The following is a 22,255-nucleotide window of genomic DNA, read 5'->3' as shown; positions in this document are numbered from 1 at the left end:
TTTCACATCCCTTATTAGGAAGGATAAGTCACCAAAATAAAAGTAAATTACTGTGGATGCTGGAAATTAAAATAAAATAAGAAAATACTGGAAAAACTGAAATATATCAGTAAACACAGGGCAGCACGGTAGCCTTGTGGATAGCACAATTGCTTCACAGCTCCAGGGTCCCAGGTTCGATTCCGGCTTGGGTCACTGTCTGTACGGAGTCTGCACATCCTCCCCCTGTGTGCGTGGGTTTCCTCCGGGTGCTCCGGTTTCCTCCCACAGTCCAAAGACGTGCAGGTTAGGTGGATTGGCCGTGATAAATTGCCCTTGGTGTCCAAAATTATCCTTCGTGTTGGGTGTGGCTACTGGGTTATGGGGATAGGGTGGAGGTGTTGACCTTAGGTAGGGTGGGTGCTCTTTCCAAGAGCCGGTGCAGACTCGATGGGCCGAATGGCCTCCTGCACTGTAAATTCTGTGATCTAAAAGCACTGCTCTTCCCAGCCAGCAGTCACAACCTAATCCTGAAGTCTCATCATCGGCAAATTAAACATTCCGGGACAGAAGAAAACACCAAGCATTCTTCACATCAAAAGTTCTTGTTACTTTTATAACTATTTACGAACGACATCATTTGGCTCTGTTTATCCTTACCTCAGGTCAAGGCATCGAGAGCAAAGAGACATAGTCTTACAATTAGAGATAGATTTTCTCATGAAGGGGGAGTGGAAATTTGGAATTCAGGGATAACTTGCATTTATATTGTGTCTTTAATGAGCCAAGGGCACTTTACAGGAGCTTTACTGAGCCAAGGGCACTTTACAGGAGCTTTACTGATCAAAGCTTGGCACCAAACCAGGACAGTTGACCTAAAGCTTTATGAAAAGCAGAGGTTTTGAGGAGGAAAGAGAAGAGATTTAGGGAGGAAACCCCAGAGCTTAGGACTTCGATAGCTGAAGGTACAGATCACAGTGCTGAAGCAATTAAATTCAGGGCTGCACAAGAAGACAGAATAGAGGACTGCAAATATTTCAGAGTTATAGGACTGGCAAGGTTACAGACATAGAGCAGGGAAAGGGCATGAATTATAAAATCAAAATGTTGCATAAACTGAGCAAATGTAGATCCGTGAATGGGTGATGAGTTTTAAAAAATATATATTTTTGTTCCCCTTTTTCACATTTTCATCCAACAACAAATACAATGGCAATCCCCTGGCCAACAACCCCATTATCCTACAAATCCCCAAACAACCCCCAACATCTTAAATACAGGACAAGAAAGAAAAAGAATCCACAGTCATCCCATATATAATCACCAATAACCTATATATTCCAACTCCCCCGTAATGTGTGATGTCATCCAATTCCTGGAAGTGCATGATAAACAAAGCCCATGAGTTAGTAGAACCCTCCCATCCTTCCCCTCAGCTCAAACGTCACCTTTTTGAGCGTTAAAAACTCCAGCAGGCCCGCCCCGCCACACCGAGGCACAAAGTGGAGAAGTTGACGTCCACCCCAACAGGTCCCGACTTTGGGCAATCAGTGAGGCGAAGGCTAAGACATCTGTGACCGCACCCGCCTCCAACCCCAGCTGATCCGACACCCCAAATATGGCTTCTAGGGATCCTGGTTCGAACCTCACGTGCACCACCCTCGAGATAACCTGAAGACCTCCCTCCAATACCCCTCCAGTTTTGGACAGGACCAAAACATATGAACGTGATTTGCAGGGCACCTCCCAACGCGTTCACATACATCCTCAACTCCATCAAAGAGTCAGCTCATTCTTGTCCTCCGTGAGGTGCGCCCTATATACTGCCTTCGGCTCTATCAGCCCCAACTCACGCGCGAGGTTGAGGCGTTTACCCTCTGGAGCACCTCACACCACATACCCTCCTCTAACTCTTCCTTCTACTTAGCTTTAATCCCCTCCAATGTTAACTTGTCCTCCCCCAGAATCACTCCCTAGATTGCCGACACTGCCCCCCTCTCCATTCCCCATCATCAATACCTCTTCCAACAGTGTGGGGACCAGCGCCATCGAAAAGCTCTGAACCTCCTTCCTGGCGAAATCCCGGACCTGCATATATCTAAACATCTCCCCCTGCCCCAACCCAACCCATATTCCTCCCCCAGCCTCGCAAACAGGCCCCCAGAAACAAGTCCTTTTATACCCTAAATCCCCTCTCCTCCCATCTCTACGAAAACTCCCATACCAGTTCCCCGGCTCAAACCTATGATTCCCCCCAATCGGCATCTCCCTTGACCCCGCCCACAATTTAAAATGCTGCCTCAACTGTCTCCAGATCTTCAAAGTCGCCACCACCCCTGTACTCCCTGAATATTTTCCCGGGGCCATCAGAAGCGGCGCTGTTTTCAACGCCCTCAACCCCGACCCCCTGCACAGACTCTCTTCCATTCTAACCCACTAAGAGTCCCCCCCCTCTAACCCAGCTCCTCACCTTTTCAGCATTCGACGCCCAGTAATTATATAATAAACTCAGGAGACCCAACCCCCCTGACTGCCGTCCTCACTGCAGCACCACAAAATATTCACTTTGTCCAAATTTAGCTTACTCCCTGAAAAGGACCCAAACACTTGGGACAATTTCCAGTATACCTCCCATCAACACACTTGGTTCCGACACATACAATAACAAATCAGCCACCCCCCTGCACTATCCCCCTCCACATTCCCAAACTCAACGCGATGGCCAGAGGCTCAATCGCAAGCATAAACAACAAGGGGGACATAGGACCCCCCTGCCTGGTCCCTCATACTATTTGTGCGGACACTCGCTCTCGCTCCCTCTATAGTAATCGTACCCACTCCGCAAACCGCGGCCCAATCCCCAACCTCTCTAACACCACCATCAAATACCCCACTCTACCCGATCAAACGCCTTCTCGGCGTCCAGCGCAACCACCTCTCCCTCCCTCCTGTCCATCAGTGCCATAACTACATTCAGTACCTCCTAATATTCGAAAAGAGCTGCCTCCCTTTCACAAACCCCATCTAAACTTCCCCTATTACCTTCGGGCGGCACTCCTCCACCCTACCTGCCAACACCTTTGCATCACATTGAAGAGTGACCCACACCGATGCGACCCACATTCTGTTGGATCCTCACCCTTCTTTAGCAAAAAGGAGATGGTGTCTGTCCCAAATCTGTGGCAACATCCCCTTCCCTATCGCCCCCTCAAACATCCCCATCATCAGCGGCACCAACTTATCCCTAAATTTCGTATAGTACTCCACCGGAAACCCATCCGGCCCTGCTACTTTCCCCGACTGCATCCTCCCAATTTTTTCCTTTATCTCCTGCTCCCCTATTGCCCCCTCCAATGCGGTCCTATCCTCCTCCCCCAATCTCAGGTATTCCAAACCATCTAGGAATTCCTGCATCTCCCGATCCTCCCCCGGTAGCTCCGTCCTATACAACTTCTCATAAAACTCCTCTAACACCCTATAAATCTGGTCTGGGGTCACCACCAACTTCCCCATCCTATTCACACCTGAACAATTTCCCTCACCGCTGCCTTCCTCCAAAGTTGGCCTGCCAGCATATGCCCTGCCTTCTCTCCATATTCGTAGACCGCCCCCCTCGCCTGCCTCAATTGGCGCACCGCTTTCCTTGTGGACAGCCGATCAAAGCTCTTCTCCAAAATCAGGGCTGATTTAGCTCAGTGTGCTAGACAGCTGGTTTGTGGTGTAGAACAAGGCCAGCAGCGTGGGTTCAATTCCCGTACCAGCTGAGAATTCTGAATTCTCCCTCTGTGTACCCGAACAGGCGCCGGAATGTGGCGACTACAGGCTTTTCACAGTAACTTCATTGCAGTGTTAATGTAAGCCTCCTTGTGACAATAAAAGATTATTTACATTATTTTACTTTACATTTACATTGAAATTGGTGGTTCCACCTCCTTTGCATAGCTCTTGTCTAGCTCCAACATCTCATCTAGCAACCTTTGCCACTCATCTCTCTCCTCCTTATCCACCTTTGCCTTAAACAAGATCACCTCCCTCCTCACCACCGCCTTCAGAACTTCCCATACCACCGCCAACGAAACCTTTCCCATAGAATTAAACCCCACGTATTCCTCAATTACTTTCCCAATCTCATCACAAAACCCTTGGGCCCCCAACAACCCCACATCCAATCTCCACCCTGGCCTCTGCACATCCCCCTTCTCCAACACCATGTCCACCCAATGCGGCGCAAGATCCAATATTGCAATTGCCGAATATGCCGATCCCGTAACACCTACCACAAACAAATCTATCCTCGAATAGACCTTATGGACCGAATATTCCCGCTCACCCAGGTGCAAAAACCTCCAAGAGTCCACTCCCCCCATAAGTCCAGCCAACGCCTTCGCCCCTCCCCCCGACTGGGCAAGCGACCACAACCGTGACCTGTCCAATCTTGATTCCTGCACCAGGTTCCAGTCTCCATCCACTATCAACTCATTTGAATTCAAGTCGGGATGGCCCCACAGACCTTCTTTTCAAATCCTACATTGTCCCAGTTAGGGCCACTCTTGCCAATGCTACCAACCTCCCCCTCCAAGGCCCCTGTCACTATCACAAAGCTACCTTCCTGATCCGTCACCACTTTCTCCATTTGGAACCGTACTCTTTTACTAATCAAGACCGCTACCACCCGCGCTCTGCCATCAAAACCCGAGTGAAACACCTGACTAACTCAGACCACCCTAAGCCTCACCTGATCGTTCACCCTCAAATGAGTCTCCTGCAGCATCACAACATCAGCCTTCAAACTCTTCAGGTACGCAAGCAACCTTGACCTCTTCACTGGTCCTCCCAACTCCCTCACGTTCCACGTAATTAGCATAACAGGGGGTCTCTCTTACTCCCACCCCCTTCTTATCCACCATCATCATAACGCCGGGCCCTGTCCTCTGTGCCTGACCCGCTCCCATCCAATGTTAACATCGAACCCCTTCCACAGCTCCCAGAATCCCCCCTCCACTTCCTCTCGAAGAAACCTCACCCAGCATCGATTCCGTACCCCCCTTTTCACAACTTCTAGGCCCATTGAAACCTGCTCTCCAGACTCCAATGTTTGCAGCCCCTTCCCCCACCACACTTCTGTTCACTAGCCAACTAACGCTTGCTAGTGCAGGGGTCCCTGCCCAAGCCTCCCCGCCCCTCTGTTCTCCCCCCCGCACATCCAGTCCGAGGAAAGCCACCAGAAAAAATAACTTACCTCCCCTCAACCCAACATATCCCATGCAAACATACACATCTCAGAAAAACCGTCGCTACAAAAAACAATAAAAACTTAACCTGCATAACAGCATGAAGTCAAAATATAAACCAAAACTGTGTATATACACTCTCCCAACTCCCCTTCCCCTGTCCACAACCCCTCTTCAGTCCCATTCCTCACTGCTGCCCCAAGCCTTCTGCCTTCACAAACGCCTCCCCTGCCTCCATCTTCTCAAAAAAAAGTCTCTGGAGTTGTAGGTCACCCTCAGCTTCGCTGGATACACCACGCCCAACCGCACCCCAGTTATACAGTGTCGCCTTCACCCGGCTGAAAGCCGCTCGCCTCCTTGGCCAGTTCCACCGTCAAATCCTAGTAAATGCATACACCAACACCAGCCCACTGCACCTCCCGCTTCGCCCAATTCAGGACGTTCTCCTTCATTTTTTTTTTTTAAATAATATTTTATTGAAAATTTTTGGTCAACCAACACAGTACATTGTGCATCCTTTACACAACATTGTAACAATACAGATAATAATGACCTTTTTTAAATTTAAACAAAAACAACAACAAATAAATAAATATTAAATAACAAAAAATAAAAACTAGCCCTAATTGGCAACTGCCTTGTCTCAGGCCACACACATCCCCCCCCAATCCCTCCCCCCCCCCCCCCCCCCCAAGTCCTGGGCCGCTGCTGCTGCCTTCTTTGTTCTCCCCTATCTATCTTTCCGCAAGATATTCGACGAACGGTTGCCACCGCCTAGTAAACCCTTGAGCCGACCCCCTTAGGACGAACTTAATCCGCTCTAACTTTATGAACCCCGCCATATCATTTATCCAGGTCTCCACCCCCGGGGGCTTGGCTTCTTTCCACATTAGCAATATTCTGCGCCGGGCTACTAGGGACGCAAAGGCCAAAACATCGGCCTCTTTCGCCTCCTGCACTCCCGGCTCTTGTGCAACCCCAAATATAGCCAACCCCCAGCTTGGTTCGACCCGGACTCCTACTACTTTCGAAAGCACCTTTGTCACCCCCATCCAAAACCCCTGTAGTGCCGGGCATGACCAAAACATATGGGTATGATTCGCTGGGCTTCCCGAGCACCTCGCACACCTATCCTCCACCCCAAAAAATTTACTGAGCCGTGTTCCAGTCATATGTGCCCTGTGTAATACCTTAAACTGAATCAGGCTTAGCCTGGCGCACGAGGACGACGAGTTTACCCTGTTTAGGGCATCTGCCCACATCCCCTCCTCAATCTCCTCCCCTAGCTCTTCTTCCCATTTCCCTTTTAGTTCGTCCATCATAGTCTCCCCTTCGTCTCTCATTTCCCTATATATATCCGACACCTTACCGTCCCCCACCCATTTCTTTGAGATGACTCTGTCCTGCACCTCTTGTGTCGGGAGCTGCGGGAATTCCCTCACCTGCTGCCTCGCAAAAGCCCTCAATTGCATGTACCTGAATGCATTCCCTTGGGGCAACCCATATTTCTCGGTCAGCGCTCCCAGACTCGCAAATTCCCCTTCCACAAATAGATCTTTCAATTGCGTTATACCTGCTCTTTGCCACATTCCATATCCCCCATCCATTCCCCCCGGGGCAAACCTATGGTTGTTTCTTATCGGGGACCCCCCCAGTGCTCCGGTCTTTCCCCTATGTCGTCTCCACTGTCCCCAAATCTTCAGTGTAGCTACCACCACCGGACTCGTGGTATAGTTCCTTGGTGAGAACGGCAATGGGGCTGTCACCATAGCCTGCAGGCTGGTCCCCCTACAGGACGCCCTCTCTAATCTCTTCCACGCCGCTCCTTCCTCCTCTCCCATCCACTTACTCACCATTGAAATATTAGCGGCCCAATAATACTCACTTAGGCTCGGTAGTGCCAGCCCCCCCCTATCCCTACTACGCTGTAAAAATCCCTTCCTCACTCTCGGAGTCTTCCCGGCCCAAACAAAACCCATGATACTCTTTTCTATCCTTTTGAAAAAAGCCTTCGTGATCACCACCGGGAGACACTGAAACACAAAAAGGAATCTCGGGAGGACCACCATCTTAACTGCCTGCACCCTCCCTGCCATTGACAATGCTACCATGTCCCATCTCTTGAAATCTTCCTCCATCTGTTCCACCAACCGCGTCAAATTTAGCCTGTGCAATGTGCCCCAATTCTTAGCTATCTGGATCCCCAGGTAACGAAAGTCTCTTGTTACCTTCCTCAACGGTAGGTCTTCTATTTCTCTACTCTGCTCCCCTGGATGCACCACAAACAGCTCACTCTTTCCCATGTTCAATTTATACCCTGAAAAATCCCCAAACTCCCCAAGTATCCGCATTATTTCTGGCATCCCCTCCGCTGGATCCGCCACATATAGTAGCAGATCATCCGCATATAAAGATACCCGGTGTTCTTCTCCTCCCCTGAGTATTCCCCTCCATCCCTTGGAACCTCTCAGCGCTATCGCCAGGGGCTCAATCGCCAGTGCAAACAGTAATGGAGACAGAGGACATCCCTGCCTTGTCCCTCTATGGAGCCGAAATATGCCGATCCCCGTCCATTCGTGACCACACTCGCCACCGGGGCCCTATACAACAGCTGCACCCATCTAACATACCCCTCTCCGAACCCAAATCTCCTCAACACCTCCCACAGATAATCCCACTCCACTCTATCAAATGCTTTCTCGGCATCCATCGCCACTACTATCTCCGTTTCACCCTCTGGTGGGGCCATCATCATTACCCCTAACAACCTCCGTATGTTCGTGTTCAGCTGTCTCCCCTTCACAAACCCAGTTTGGTCCTCATGAACCACCCCCGGGACACATTCCTCTATTCTCATTGCCATTACCTTGGCCAAGACCTTGGCATCTACATTGAGGAGGGAGATTGGTCTGTAGGACCCGCATTGTAGCGGATCCTTTTCCTTCTTTAAAAGAAGCGATATCGTTGCTTCTGACATAGTCGGGGGCAGTTGTCCCCTTTCCTTTGCCTCGTTGAAGGTCCTCGTCAGTAGCGGGGCGAGCAAGTCCAAATATTTTCTGTAAAATTCAACTGGGAATCCGTCCGGTCCCGGGGCCTTTCCCGTCTGCATGTTCCTAATTCCTTTCACCACTTCTTCTACCGTGATCTGTGCTCCCAATCCCATCCTTTCCTGCTCTTCCACCTTGGGCATTTCCAACCGATCCAAAAACTCCATCATTCTCTCCCTCCCATCCGGGGGTTGAGCTTCATACAATTTTTTATAAAATGTCTTAAACACTTCATTCACTCTCTCCGCTCCCCGCTCCGTCTCTCCATCTTCGTCTCTCACCCCCCCTATTTCCCTCGCTGCTCCCCTTTTCCTCAATTGGTGTGCCAGCAATCTGCTCGCCTTCTCTCCATATTCATACTGTACACCCTGCGCCTTCCTCCATTGTGCCTCTGCAGTGCCTGTGGTCAGCAAGTCAAATTCCACATGCAGCCTTTGCCTTTCCCTATACAGTCCCTCCTCCGGTGCTTCCGCATACTGTCTGTCCACCCTCAAAAGTTCTTGCAACAACCGCTCCCGTTCCTTACTCTCCTGCTTCCCTTTATGTGTCCTTATTGATATCAGCTCCCCCCTAACCACCGCCTTCAACGCCTCCCAGACCACTCCCACCTGAACCTCCCCATTGTCATTGAGTTCCAAGTACTTTTCAATGCATCCCCTCACCCTTAAGCACACCCCCTCATCCGCCATTAGTCCCATATCCATTCTCCAGGGTGGACGCCCTCTTGTTTCCTCCCCTATCTCCAAGTCTACCCAGTGTGGGGCATGATCCGAAATGGCTATAGCCGTATATTCCGTTCCCCTCACCCTCGGGATCAATGCCCTACCCAACACAAAAAAGTCTATGCGTGAATAGACTTTATGGACATAGGAGAAAAACGAGAACTCCTTACTCCTAGGTCTACTGAATCTCCACGGGTCCACCCCTCCCATCTGCTCCATAAAATCCTTAAGCACCTTGGCTGCTGCCGGCCTCCTACCAGTCCTGGACTTCGACCTATCCAGCCTTGGTTCCAACACCGTGTTAAAGTCTCCCCCCATTATCAGCTTTCCGGTCTCTAGGTCTGGGATGCGTCCTAGCATTCGCCTCATAAAATTGGCATCGTCCCAATTCGGGGCATACACGTTTACCAACACCGCCATCTCTCCCTGTAATTTGCCACTCACCATCACGTATCTGCCCCCGTTATCCGCCACTATAGTCTTTGCCTCGAACATTACCCGCTTCCCCACTAATATAGCCACCCCCCTGTTTTTCGCATCCAGCCCCGAATGGAACACCTGCCCTACCCATCCTTTGCGCAACCTAACCTGATCTATCAGTTTCAGGTGCGTTTCCTGTAACATGACCACATCTGCTTTAAGTTTCTTAAGGTGTGCGAGTACTCGTGCCCTCTTTATCGGCCCGTTAAGCCCCCTCACGTTCCACGTGATCAGCCGAGTTGGGGGGCTTCCCACCCCCCCCCCCTTGCCGGTTAGCCATCATCTTTTTCCAGCTTCTCGCCCAGTTCCCACGCGGCTGTATTTCTCCCAGACGGTGCCCCCCCGCCCATCCTTTCCCGCACCCACTCCCCCCTTTCCCCAGCAGCAGCAACCCAGTAATTCCCCCCCCCCCCTCCCCCCCCCCCCCCGCTAGACCCCCCGCTAGCGTAATTACTCCCCCCATGTTGCTCCCAGAAGTCAGCAAACTCTGGCTGACCTCGGCTCCCCCCCGTGATCACGGCTCGCCCCGTGCGGCGCCCCCTCCTACCTGCTTCTCTATTCCCGCCATAATTATCATAGCGCGGGAACCAAGCCCGCGCCTCTCCCTCGGCCCCGCCTCCCATGGCCAACGCCCCATCTCCTCTCCCTCCCCACCTCCCCCCATCACCACCTGTGGGAGAAAGAAAAGTTACCATACCGCAGGATTAATCATACAATCCCTCTTCGCCCCCCCCCCCCCCCCCCCCCCCCCCCCCACTCGTCCCACCACTTTGTCCAAACGTTCATTTTCGTAGTCCAATCATTCCAATTTTTCTTCTACAATAAAAGTCCACGCTTCATCCGCCGTCTCAAAGTAGTGGTGCCTCCCTTGATATGTGACCCACAGTCTTGCCGGTTGCAGCATTCCAAACTTTATCTTTTTTTTGTGAAGTACCGCTTTGGCCCGATTAAAGCTCGCCCTCCTTCTCGCCACCTCCGCACTCCAATCTTGATAGACGCGGATCACCGCGTTCTCCCATTTACTACACCGAGTTTTCTTCGCCCATCTAAGGACCATTTCTCTATCCTTAAAACGGAGAAATCTCACCACTATGGCTCTGGGAGCTTCTCCTGCTCTCGGTCCTCGCACCATAACTCGGTATGCTCCCTCCACCTCCAACGGACCCGTCGGGGCCTCCACTCCCATTAACGAGTGCAGCATCGTGCTCACATATGCCCCGACGTCCGCCCCCTCCACACCTTCAGGAAGGCCAAGAATCCTCAGGTTGTTCCTCCTTGCGTTGTTTTCCAGTGCCTCCAGCCTCTCCACACATCGTTTCTGATGTGTGCCTCCTGTATCTCCGACTTCACCACCAGGCCCTGTATGTCGTTTTCATTCTCTGCTGCTTTCGCCTTCACGACCCGAAGCTCCTGCTCCTGGGTCTTTTGTTCCTCTTTCAGCCCTTCAATCGCCTGTAATATCGGGGCCAACAACTCTTTCTTCATTTCCTTTCTTATCTCCTCCACGCAGCGTTTCAAAAACTCTTGTTGTTCAGGGCCCCATATGAAACTGCCACCTTCCGACGCCATCTTGGTTTCTGCTTGCCTTCCTTGCCGTTGTTCCAAAGGATCCGCTGCAATCCGGCCACTTTCCTCTCCTTTTTCCATCCGTGTCCAGGGGGAACACCCTTCTGGTTTACCGCACGGTGTTTTCAGCCGTTAAAATTGCCGTTGGGGCTCCTATCAAGAGCCCAAAAGTCCGTTTCACAGGGAGCTGCCGAAACGTGCGACTCAGCTGGTCATCGCCGCACCCGGAAGTTCGGACGTTCTCCTTCATTTGTTAGCACAATCAATCACTCACGAGGCGAGAAGAGATGAAGTCAATCGATGGCTTTATTACGCAGACTTGTTCTCCAGCAGCTCGGTTACAGAATGCGGCTGCTGGGAGAACCCGAGTTCTGATACTCCGCCTTACTGGGTGGAGCCAGCAGGCAGCAGATCCAATCAGGACCCAGTGTCTGTCCACCAATAGCCTCTCGGCATCACTGGGTACAATACTACCCCTAATACATACCACATTCACCCTTTGTTAAAAAAGAACCCGGCGGGGTGGTGGGTCGCATGATGGTAGGGGTTTACAAGGTTGGTACTGGGATTCCATTAACACAGTGGCTATGCATCGATATCAACTGTTAACTATTTACAATGCAGCTTTTACTGGGCTACTGAATTATTTACAGATCTTGCTTTGTCACGCAGATTCAATGAGTCGAGTGGGTGCCCTGGGCGTCCTTGCCGATCGTCTGAGCTCCAGTGGTGGTGCAGGCGCTGGCTCGGGCACTGTCGTCTCTGGGAGCATCGCAATGTTTGTTCCTGTTTCACTACTCCTGGGCGGGCACGGGAGGAGGACCGATCCACCCGGGAAGGGAGCGGCTGTGGGGTGCGCCGGGGGGAGGGAGGGGGTGATTGGTGTTGGGGGGGTGTGGGGAGCTCCGGCGGGTGCCAGGTCCCGCAGGGAGACCGTGTCCTGTCGGTCGTCGGGATATGCCACGTAGGTGTATGGAGGGTTCGCATGGAGAAGATGAACCCTCTCAACCAACGGGTCCAATTTGTACGTCCGCATATGCTTTCGGAGCAAGATGGGTCCTGGGGCTGCCAGCCAGGTCGGAAGTGACGTTCCGGAGGACTTCCTAGGGAAGACAAGGAGGCGCTCGTGAGGCGTTTGATTAGTTGTGGTACACAGCAGCGACCGGATGGAGTGGAGGGCATCCGGGAGGACTTCCTGCCAGCGGGAAACTGGGAGACTTCTGGACCGTAGGGCCAGTAGGACAGTCTTCCAGACCGTTCCGTTCTCCCTCTCTACCTGACCGTTCCCCCGGGGGTTGTAACTGGTCGTCCTGCTCAAGGCGATGCCCTTGCTGAACAGGAATTGACGCAGTTCGTCGCTCATGAAGGAGGACCCCCTATCGCTATGGATGTAGGCGGGGAAATCGAACAGTGTAAAGATGGTGCAGAGGGCTTTAATGACTGTGGCGCGGTCATGTCGGGGCAGGGGATGGCGAAAGGGAAACGGGAGTATTCGTCAACGACGTTAAGAAAGTACGTGTTGCGATCGGTGGAGGGGAGGGGGCCTTTGAAATCCAGACTGAGGCGTTCAAAGGGACGGGAAGCCTTTATCAGGTGCGCTCTATCTGGCCTGAAAAAGTGCGGCTTGCACTCGGCGCAGATTTGGCAGTTCCTGGTGACTGTTCGGACCTCCTCGACGGAGTACGGGAGGTTGCGGGACTTCACGAAGTGGTAGAACCGGGTGACCCCCCGGGTGGCAGAGGTCCTCGTGGAGGGCTTGGAGATGGTCCACTTGTGCGTTGGCACATGTGCGCGGGATAGGGCATTGGACGGCTCGTTCAGCTTTCTGGGACGATACAAGATCTCATAATTATATGTGGAGAGTTCGATCCTCCACCGCAAGATCTTGTCGTTCTTGATCTTGAAGGCTACCGACCGTTGGTCCGTGAGGAGAGTGAATCTCCTGCCGGCCAGGTATTGCCTCCAATGCCGCACAGCTTCTACTATGGCCTGGGCTTCCTTTTCCACTGAGGAGTGGCGGATCTCTGAAGCGTGGAGGGTACGGGAGAAAAAGGCCACAGGTCTGCCCGCTTGGTTGAGAGTGGCCGCCAGAGCTACGTCGGATGCGTCGCTCTCGACTTGGAAGGGGAGGGATTCATCGATTGCGTGCATCGTGGCCTTCGTGATATCCGCTGTGATGCGGCTGAACGCCTGGCGGGCCTCTGTCAACAGGGGAAAGACGGTGGACTGAATTAGCGGGCGGGCCTTGTCCGCATGGTTGGGGACCCACTGGGCGTAATAAGAGAAAAAGCCCAGGCAGTGTTTCAGGGCTTTGGAACAGTGAGGGAGGGGGAACTCCATGAGGGGACGCATGCGTTCGGGGTCGGGGCCTATCACTCCATTACGCACTACGTAGCCAAGGATGGCGAGACGGTCGGTGCTAAACACGCATTTTTACCTGTTGTAGGTGAGGTTCAGGGCGTTAGCGGTCTGGATAAAGTTGCGGAGGTTGGCGTCGTGGTCCTGCTGGTCATGGCCGCAGATGGTGACGTTGTCGAGATACGGGAACATGGCCGTAAACCGTGCTGGTCAACCATTCGGTCCATCTCCCGTTGGAAGACCGAGACTCCGTTAGTGACGCCGAATGGAACCCTTAAAAAGTGGTAGAGCCGCCCGTCTGCTTCGAAGGCAGTGTTCTTGCGGTCGCTCGGGCGGATGGAGAGCTGATGATATGCGGACTTAAGGTCCACGGTGGAAAAGACCTTGTACTGTGCAATCTGATTGACCATGTCGGATATGCGGGGGAGAGGGTACGCATCCAGCTGCGTGCACCTATTGATGATTTGACTATAGTCTACGACCATCCTCTGCTTCTCCCCGGTCTTTACAACTACCACCTGAGCTCTCCAGGGACTATTGCTGGCCTGGATTATGCCTTCCTTCAGCAGTCGCTGGACTTCAGACCGGATAAATATTCGGTCCTGGGCGCTGTACCGTCTGCTCCTAGTGGCGACGGGTTTGCAATCCGGGGTGAGGTTCGCAAACAAGGAAGGCGGTTCAACCTGGAGGGTCGCGAGGCTGCAGATAGTGAGTGGGGGTATAGGGCCGCCGAATTGGAACATTAAACTCTGAAGGTTACATTGAAAATCTAACCCCAGGAGAGTGGGAGCGCAGAGGTGGGGGAGGACATAAAGTTGGTAATTCTTAAACTCTCTCCCCTGCACCGTTAGGTTCGCGATGCAGAATCCTTTGATTTCTACGGAATGGGATCCCGCTGCCAGAAAAATCTTTTGGATACTCGGGTGGATTGAAAGAAAACAGGGTCTTACTGTATCCGGATGGATAAAACTTTCCGTGCTCCCAGTGTCGATCAGACATGGCGTTTCGTACCCGTTAACCAGCACCGTCGTCGTTGCCGTTTAGAGCGTCCGGGGCCGCGACTGGTCCAGGGTCACCGAAGCCAGTCGCGGTTGCTGCATCGGGCGTTTTCTTCAGGCCCCGTGGGGCCGTCCATGCTGGGGTCCTTGGCAGTCAGCCAAGATGGCGGCGTCCACGGATCGCACGCGGTCGGGGGCGGACAAAATGGCGGCACCCATGAATCGCATGCGGCCGGCGGGGCACAAGATGGCGGCGCCCATCCCCCCCCCCCCCCCCATGGAGTCCGGGACCCAAAATGGCGGCACCCGTTGGCCGCACATGGATCGTTGGGGGGGGGGGTTGAGTCTGTGATCCCAGTTCTCCCCCGGAGACTGCGGCAACCCCCCGGGACTGGCACACTGCTGAATAATGCCCCTTCTTGCTGCAACTTTTACAGATGGCCGAGCGGGCCGGGCAGCGCTGCCGGGGGTGTTTCGATTGCCCGCAAAAGTAGCAGTGGGGCCCCCCCGGGTGGTCTGGTGCTCTGGCCGCGCAGGCTTGCGGGGGGATGGGGGTGCCGGGGAGTCGGTCGTGACGGGGGTCCACAGAGCCCAAGGGGCTGCCGCGCGGCCGGGTGCGTAAGCACGGGCATTCTACGATGCCACATCGAGGGAGGCCGCAAGGGCCCGTGCCTCCGTGAGCCCCAGTGAGTCTCTTTCCAGCAGTCGCTGGCGAATCTGGGATGAGGTCATACCTGCTACGAAAGCATCCCTGATTAGGAGTTCCGTATGTTCGTTAGTCGTCACCGGTGGGCAGTTGCAGTTCCTTCCCAATATTAGCAGCGCGCTGTAGAACTCGTCCAGCGATTATCCGGGGATTTGCCGTCTCATCGCGAGTTGGTGGCATGCGTAGACCTCGTTTACGGGCCGAATGTAGATCCCTCTCAGCATGGTGAGCGCCGTCGGGAAATCCTCCACGTCTTCGATGAGCGTGTAGATCTCCGGACTCACCCTGGAATGCAGGACCTGCATTTTCTGGTCTTCTGTAGGTCTGCCGGGGACCGTTCGGAGGTATCCCTCAAAGCACGCTAGCCAGTGTTTAAACGTGGCCGTTGAGTTTGCTGCATGGGGGCTGATTCGCAGACACTCCGGTGCGATCCGGAGCTCTATAGTCCTTTAAAGTGTGCGTAATAAATTGTAGCACAATCAATCACTCACGAGGCGAGAAGAGATGAAGTCAATCGATGGCTTTATTACGCAGACTTGTTCCCCAGCAGCTTGATTACAGAATGCGGCTGCTGGGAGAACCAGAGTTCTTACACTCCGCCTTACTGGGTGGAGCCAGCAGGCGGCAGATCCAATCATGACCCAGTGTCTGTCCACCAATAGCATCACTGGGTACCGTACTACCCCTAATACATACCACCACAATGTGGTACCTGTGAAAACAAATGATCACTGCTCTTGGTGGCTCATTCATCTTCGGTTTAGGCCTCAACGACCAATGAGCCCGGTCCAGTTCATACCGAGAGGGTTCCTCTCCCTCCCCCATCAACTCCACCAACATCTTGGCAAAGTACTCTGTTGGCCTTGGGCCCTCCACCCCCTCCGGCAGGCCCACAATCCTCAGATTTTGCCACCTTGAACGGTTCGCCAAGTCCTCCAACTTTGCTCGCAGCCCCTTGTTGGGCTCGACCACCCTCCGCAGCTCATCCTCTATCGAGGTGAGCTGATCACTGTGCTGCGACATGGCCTCCTCCACTCCCTTCATCCTCTCGCTCTGCTCCCTCACCTCAGCCGATGCCTTCAACACAGCCACCCTCACCGGGGTAATTGCCTCCTCCACCAATGCCTTCAATGCCACGGTCATCTCCTTCCTCAGCACCCGCAAACTGCTTCTCCAACTCCAAGGACATCACCTCAGTCATCTTCTCTGCCATAAACAGTGCGGCCCCACCCAGCGACCCAGCCTGCGCCATCTTGCCAACTCCCAGGCTGGCTCTTCCACTCGACGGTGAACCCTCACTCCCTCCCTTCTTCATGGCAGTTTTCTTCTGACTCTTTGACATTATTCGCCTTCTTTATGCCTTCCTACACTCGATCATTAACAAATTGCCCCCAGGACCAGACATTAAAACGCCTAAAAACAAGCCTCGAACAGGAGCCACCCAACGTGTGACATCCCCTCTACATGCCGCCACCAGAAGTGCCCTGGATGGGTGATGAGTTAACAAGACTTGGGGTGAGTTAGGATATGAACATCTGAGTTTTGGATGACCTTATGTTTATAGAGGATAGGGAGTCAGCCGGGAGCGTGTTACGAATAGTCAAGGGAAGCAGTAGCATCGTGGTTATGTTACTGGACTAATAATCCACTGGCCTAGACTAATGATCAGGAATCATGAGCCTTGGCATCTGGGAACATTTGAATTTAGCTAAACAAAGTTCTGAAATTAAAAATATAGTATCAGGAGTCATGATCATGACACTACTGGATTGTTGTAAAAACCTATCTGTTTTACCAATGCCCTTTAGAGAAGAAAGTCTGTTATATTTACTTGGTCTGACCAAGATCCAGAACAGGTTGGCCCACCAAGCCACTTAATTGTGTTCAAGAAGGTGGCTTTCTTGAGGAGCAAGGGTTAGGCCATAAATGTTGTCCGCGCCAGAAAAATCTACTTCCTGTGAGTAAGTAAGGGGAAAAAAGTAACAGATATGAATGGAGGTTTCAGCAGTGGATGAGCTGAGGGAGAGGTGGAATTAGTTAAAGTTATGGAGGCAAAAATATGCAGTCTTAACGATGGCATGGATCAAATGGCCAAGGGCGGTTCGTCAAGTGAAATGTTCAAGACTGAAACTGCCAACGTTTTGTTGAATATTGAGGAATATGGAGAAAAGATCAACAAATGAAATTGAGGTACAGATCGGCCATGATCTCAATTCAACCCTGAAGCATGCAACAGGGTTGAGGGACTGAATGGCCTATTCTTGTTCTTATCTTCCTATCTTGGAGAGAGACCCTGCAGAATATCTTTATGTTTTTGTTAATCTTCCAGCATTTTTGTTTACATGCAATGCTAGGATACTGGACCAGACTCCAATGTATGTTAGGAAAGTGGACGAGAAACCCCAACAATTTTGCAATTTATAAACTGTGTGGAAAAGATACTTCACCCAAGGAGTACTCCCACTGACAAATAGGGATATTTTATATGAAAACAAACTTTATTCTTAACACAGGACCAACTACATTAACATCACAGAAAATAGCTTACAATCAACAGTTAAACAAGTCGTAACATTAAAAGGAAACACTTTCATTTTTAACTTATCCCTTCTTATCTCCAATTAAGCAAAGTCCATTACAGGTCAAAAAACACTTGTAAATAAAGGTAGCAAGCACAGGGATACTTGCTCTCCTCTGTGTAGAGAGTTACTTTCAGCAAACGAGAGAGACCCATTCCAGGCACAACCTACAAGGCCTTCTGTCTTTGGCAGATTAAAAGCTAATCTGCTTGCTACAGACCTGGCTCCTTCCATTAATTACATCATCTCTATCCCACTGTGATCTTATGACCATCTTACTAAGGCTAAACACCCCCACCCCAATTATCTAAACCCTAGAGAACCTTCATTCTATATGCCATTAGCCCAATATAGGAAAACAAGTAAACTTGTTTTTACTTTTAGAGCACTTTAATTGCATCTTTTGCAGACACATCACCTGCCTGTATGTTAAACCAGGATTTATAAAAGTATTACTACTGCAACAGATCTATAATACAATATATATAACAATTTCCTACATTGATCACAGCAAGTACTCCTGTAGTCACCATTCATTTTCTATGTAGATATGGACTGAGATGTCTTATGCCTCCACTCGATCAGGCTCTATACCTGCATCCTCTGGCAACCTTATGCTCTCTAAGCTAACAAGATGTAGGTGTGAGGGTAGGTGAGTGAATATGTATGTGTGTGTATGTGGGTGAATAAATGTCTTGAACCAAATTTTTACAGATGAAGCTTATCTTTTATATTAAATATTCATGAGAAGAAAAAGAAAGCTTAATTTGATTCATCAAAATCGAGCTAGGCAAACAATGAAATGAGCAATCGATCCCCTATAGAACTACACCTGTAAGCTGATTTGTAACATTGTATTCAAAAGTTTAAGGTATTGCAGCTTTTGCAACATTCAAGGGGAGTTACACTTCAACTACAGACTATTGAAAACATAGAAAAAGACCAATGGTAAGACAAACACTTTGCCAAAAAGCACATAGAATAGCTGGATTGTAATGTTGACGTTAACCCATTTTGTAGTAAAACTGTTTTATGATATTTTCCCCCAGGATTTCTTTGCTGAATGTTGAATGGACAAGGACCCCCCCCCCCCCCCCCCCCACCACCACCTCACCCCCACCAAACGAGGTTTCTCCGCAGCATTCTGCAGTCTCTTTCACTTTAAATAATATTCTGCTTTTCTATTTCTTGCCAAAGTGGGCAGCCTTACATTTTTCCACATTATAGTCCACAGTTCCCAGTTTTTGGCCAATCACTTAACCAATCTATATCTCCTTGCAGACTCTTTGTATCCTCCTCACAACTTGCTTTCCTATCAATCTTTCTATCATCAGCACTTTCCTATCAATCTTTCTATCATCAGCAATGTGGCTACAATACAATTGGTCTCTTCATCCAAGTCATTTATGGAACGTAAATAGTTGAGCAGCACCAATCTTTGCGGTACGCCACTGGTTACAGTTAATCAGCCTGAAAATGACCTACTTACCCACTTCTCTGTTTCCTGTTAGTTAGCTAGCCCTCTATCCATGCTAATATATCATTCCCAACACCATGAATTCTTATCTTGTGAAGTGACATTTTATGCGGCACCTTATCAAATACCTTTTAGAAATCCAAATACAAATACCTACTGGTTCCTCTTTATCCATCCTGCTTGTTACATCTTCAAAGACTTGAATTTTTCAAACAGGATTTCCTTTCACAAAATAATGTTGACACTGCATGATTGTAGTATAATTTTCTCAGTGATCTGCTACTACCTCCTCAATAATAGATTCTAACATTTTCCGATGACAGATGTTGCCCGATAGTTTCCTATTTGCTGCCACCTTCCTTTTTTGAGTATTTGTGTTACATTTTCTAATCAACTGGGGCCTTTCCAGAATCTAGGGAATTTTGGAAGATCACAACCAACACATCTACTATCTCTGCAGCCACTTCCTTTAAGACTCTGGGATGAAGACCATCAGGTCCAGGGCATTTGTCAGCCTTAAAGTCTCATTTTCTCCCCCCATATTTTTTTCTCTAGCAATTTTAAAATGTTATTCCCTTCCTTTTGCCTCTTGATTTTCTATGTTTCTTGGGAATCTTTGTCTTCTAATGTGAGGATAGATACAAAATACTTAATTGTCATCCTAACCACCTCCTCGTTTTCTATTAATTCTGCAGTCTCATCCTCTAAGGGACCAAAAGTATTACTTTCTTCCTTTGTGAACAGGAAAACCGTCTACTAGTATGTAAAATGGATCTTTTAAACAGGTGCTTATTTGCATCCATGTTGTTCAATACCTTACTTCATTTCTCTCTTAGTGTTGTATTTCTTTGTCATATTCTAACTTTAGGAGACAAAAACTGTTGATTAATTTGATGAAAGGTCATATCTTGCTTGACCTTCTGCATGTTTCCAGCATTTGGTTTTTATCATCTTAGTATTTTGCTTTTGTTATGTTGCTTATAATATGAGCTCAGTTGGCTAGACAGCTGGTTTGTGGTGCAGAGTGAGGCCAGCAGTGAGAGTTCAATTCCTGTATCGGCTGAGGTTATTCATGAAGGCCCCTCACCTGAGATGTGGTGATCCTCAGGTGAAATCATCACCAGTTAGCTCTCTGTGAAGCCACTCTAAGATTTATGGGTTTCATCAATCCCATCGATCGTAAATTGCATTTGGTTCTCGTCGCAACCATTGGCAAGAAAGAAAACTTTAAATGATGAATTCAGAAAGATCATTACAAAGGTAGCAAGTCAAATAAAAAGCAATGTATCAATTAACAGAAGAAGAGAAAGCTTAATTTGAACAATTGAAGACATCTCACCACCCTTCTCAGACCAAGTCGTAAAATGACAACTCCCCCATAAAATTGCAGACAGTTCTCAGTACCTCTCCATAAACATCACTCTCGTCCCACCTCCCTCCTTCTCCTCTGCCTCTGTCCATCCTTACTCCTTCGCTGTCTGTCCTTTCTTCCCCCCCCCCCCTACAAAATGGCTTCTCAGGACCCTCCTTTTATCCTGCAAAATATTGAAAGCCCACTGTACCCAATTGTTGGAAAAATAGCCAGTTGGTCTATAACTTGTCAATAATAAAATAATTAGCCCATTGCTTTTTTTTAAAAGCTAATTATGCATATTGCCTTAGTTTGGGGACATGCTTCTTCTCAAATTATATCTCTTATCTTGAGTCAGGCCTGGGTCTCGACCAATAACCAGTTAACGTAGTTGTCATTTGGAGTTGTGGTCCTTTAGACAAGGGACTATTCAGTTCACTTCCTAGTCCAGGTTAACATTCATGTTATCTCTTTATTCTGTTTCCTGAGAAAAACACATTAATCTTTTCTCCTACAGCACTTCTAAAATGTATTAATAATCAGGTCTTAATATGCTTATAATTACAAAAGTCAAACATTTGTGTTCAAAACTACATTTCCAGCCTATCAGATCTGTTCCTGAATTACTTATTTTTTAAGTGTCTTACAATTAAGGCTGTTGACTTAACCTATCTGATTGGTGTCCAATAACACTTGTTTAGTTTCTATTAAAATGGCTTCCATCAGTTTCAGCTGAGAACATATTAATTCAAACTACAAAATAATAGTCACGCTAGAAGTGATTTTCAAACTACCAATACAGAATTCATTAAGATCTCAACAGACAATGGCATCCGTGCAGATGTAAACAGCTCCTTCCTATCTTGTCAAGATGGAGGATGGACTGTTTAGGGGTTAATAGCTGGAAGATTTTTAAAAATTAACTCTACTAAATGAGAGAATGGCTAGAGATGAGCCGCAGACACGAGTAAACAGTTTTTCCCTGGAATTCACATTTGGCTTTGTTGCTAACTTTGGTCGGCTCTTAATTCGTTGCCTGTTGGGTCTTTACTGAATTTGCTCTGTTTCTATAACCTTTGCTCTAGAGTCACCAGGTATCTTTATGATATCGCCACGAGGTTCAAGTTCAAGTACTGATCAATAACTCAACACACCAATTAGTACGATTCAAATCAAAACACATTTATTATACACAGTTAATCACTACTCATGCATAAAACTCTACTTACTAAGCTATCTCTATCACTAAAAGGCCTATACTTAGCTTCGGAACTGGCCCAGCAGGTCAGGGGAACAAATGGCCTTTCGTTCGATTCTGAGTCTGCAGGGTTCAAAAGCTGGTATGGACTGGTAGCTAGGAGCGCCTATCTCGTAGCGTGCGTTGATTGGAGACTTACTTGATTGGTGCGGCAGCTAGACAGGTCACTGTCAAGGATTGGACTGCGTTCCGATCACTTGGATCGATTTCTCCAATACTGGAGCTGTTCCCGGATCGCTGGGCGGTCCCTAGGCGTCCGTTGGCTTTCCTTTGTCTTGGCTCCTGCTGGTGCCGAGGAGTCTGGCTTGGCCTTATTCACCTTACATGTTTCAATTGTTCCCGGGGATCGCTCATTAGTATGCAGATGGCTGTGAGTTTCAGAGCTGTCTGGGCTTCTGCAAGTTCTAATACACAGGAAACTTTGCACCTGTGTTGGCTGAATTTCCCTGTAGTGTTTGCGGATCTCCATTTTAAGTCGGAAGTGCCAACCCAGATGGCTACAG

The 22,255-nt window shown here is 49.5% G+C and overlaps 1 protein-coding gene across 3 annotated transcripts in view; it reads left to right on the top strand.

Moving 5' to 3' along the window:
• Positions 1-22,255, top strand: part of LOC140419881 (uncharacterized protein C6orf118-like) — a 147,200-nt gene that overhangs the window by 777 nt on the left and 124,168 nt on the right. The window lies entirely within an intron of this gene.

The sequence above is a fragment of the Scyliorhinus torazame genome, chromosome 1, assembly GCF_047496885.1.
Source record: "Scyliorhinus torazame isolate Kashiwa2021f chromosome 1, sScyTor2.1, whole genome shotgun sequence".
Lineage (NCBI taxonomy): Eukaryota > Metazoa > Chordata > Chondrichthyes > Carcharhiniformes > Scyliorhinidae > Scyliorhinus > Scyliorhinus torazame.
This window is presented reverse-complemented; position numbering and strand designations above follow the sequence as displayed.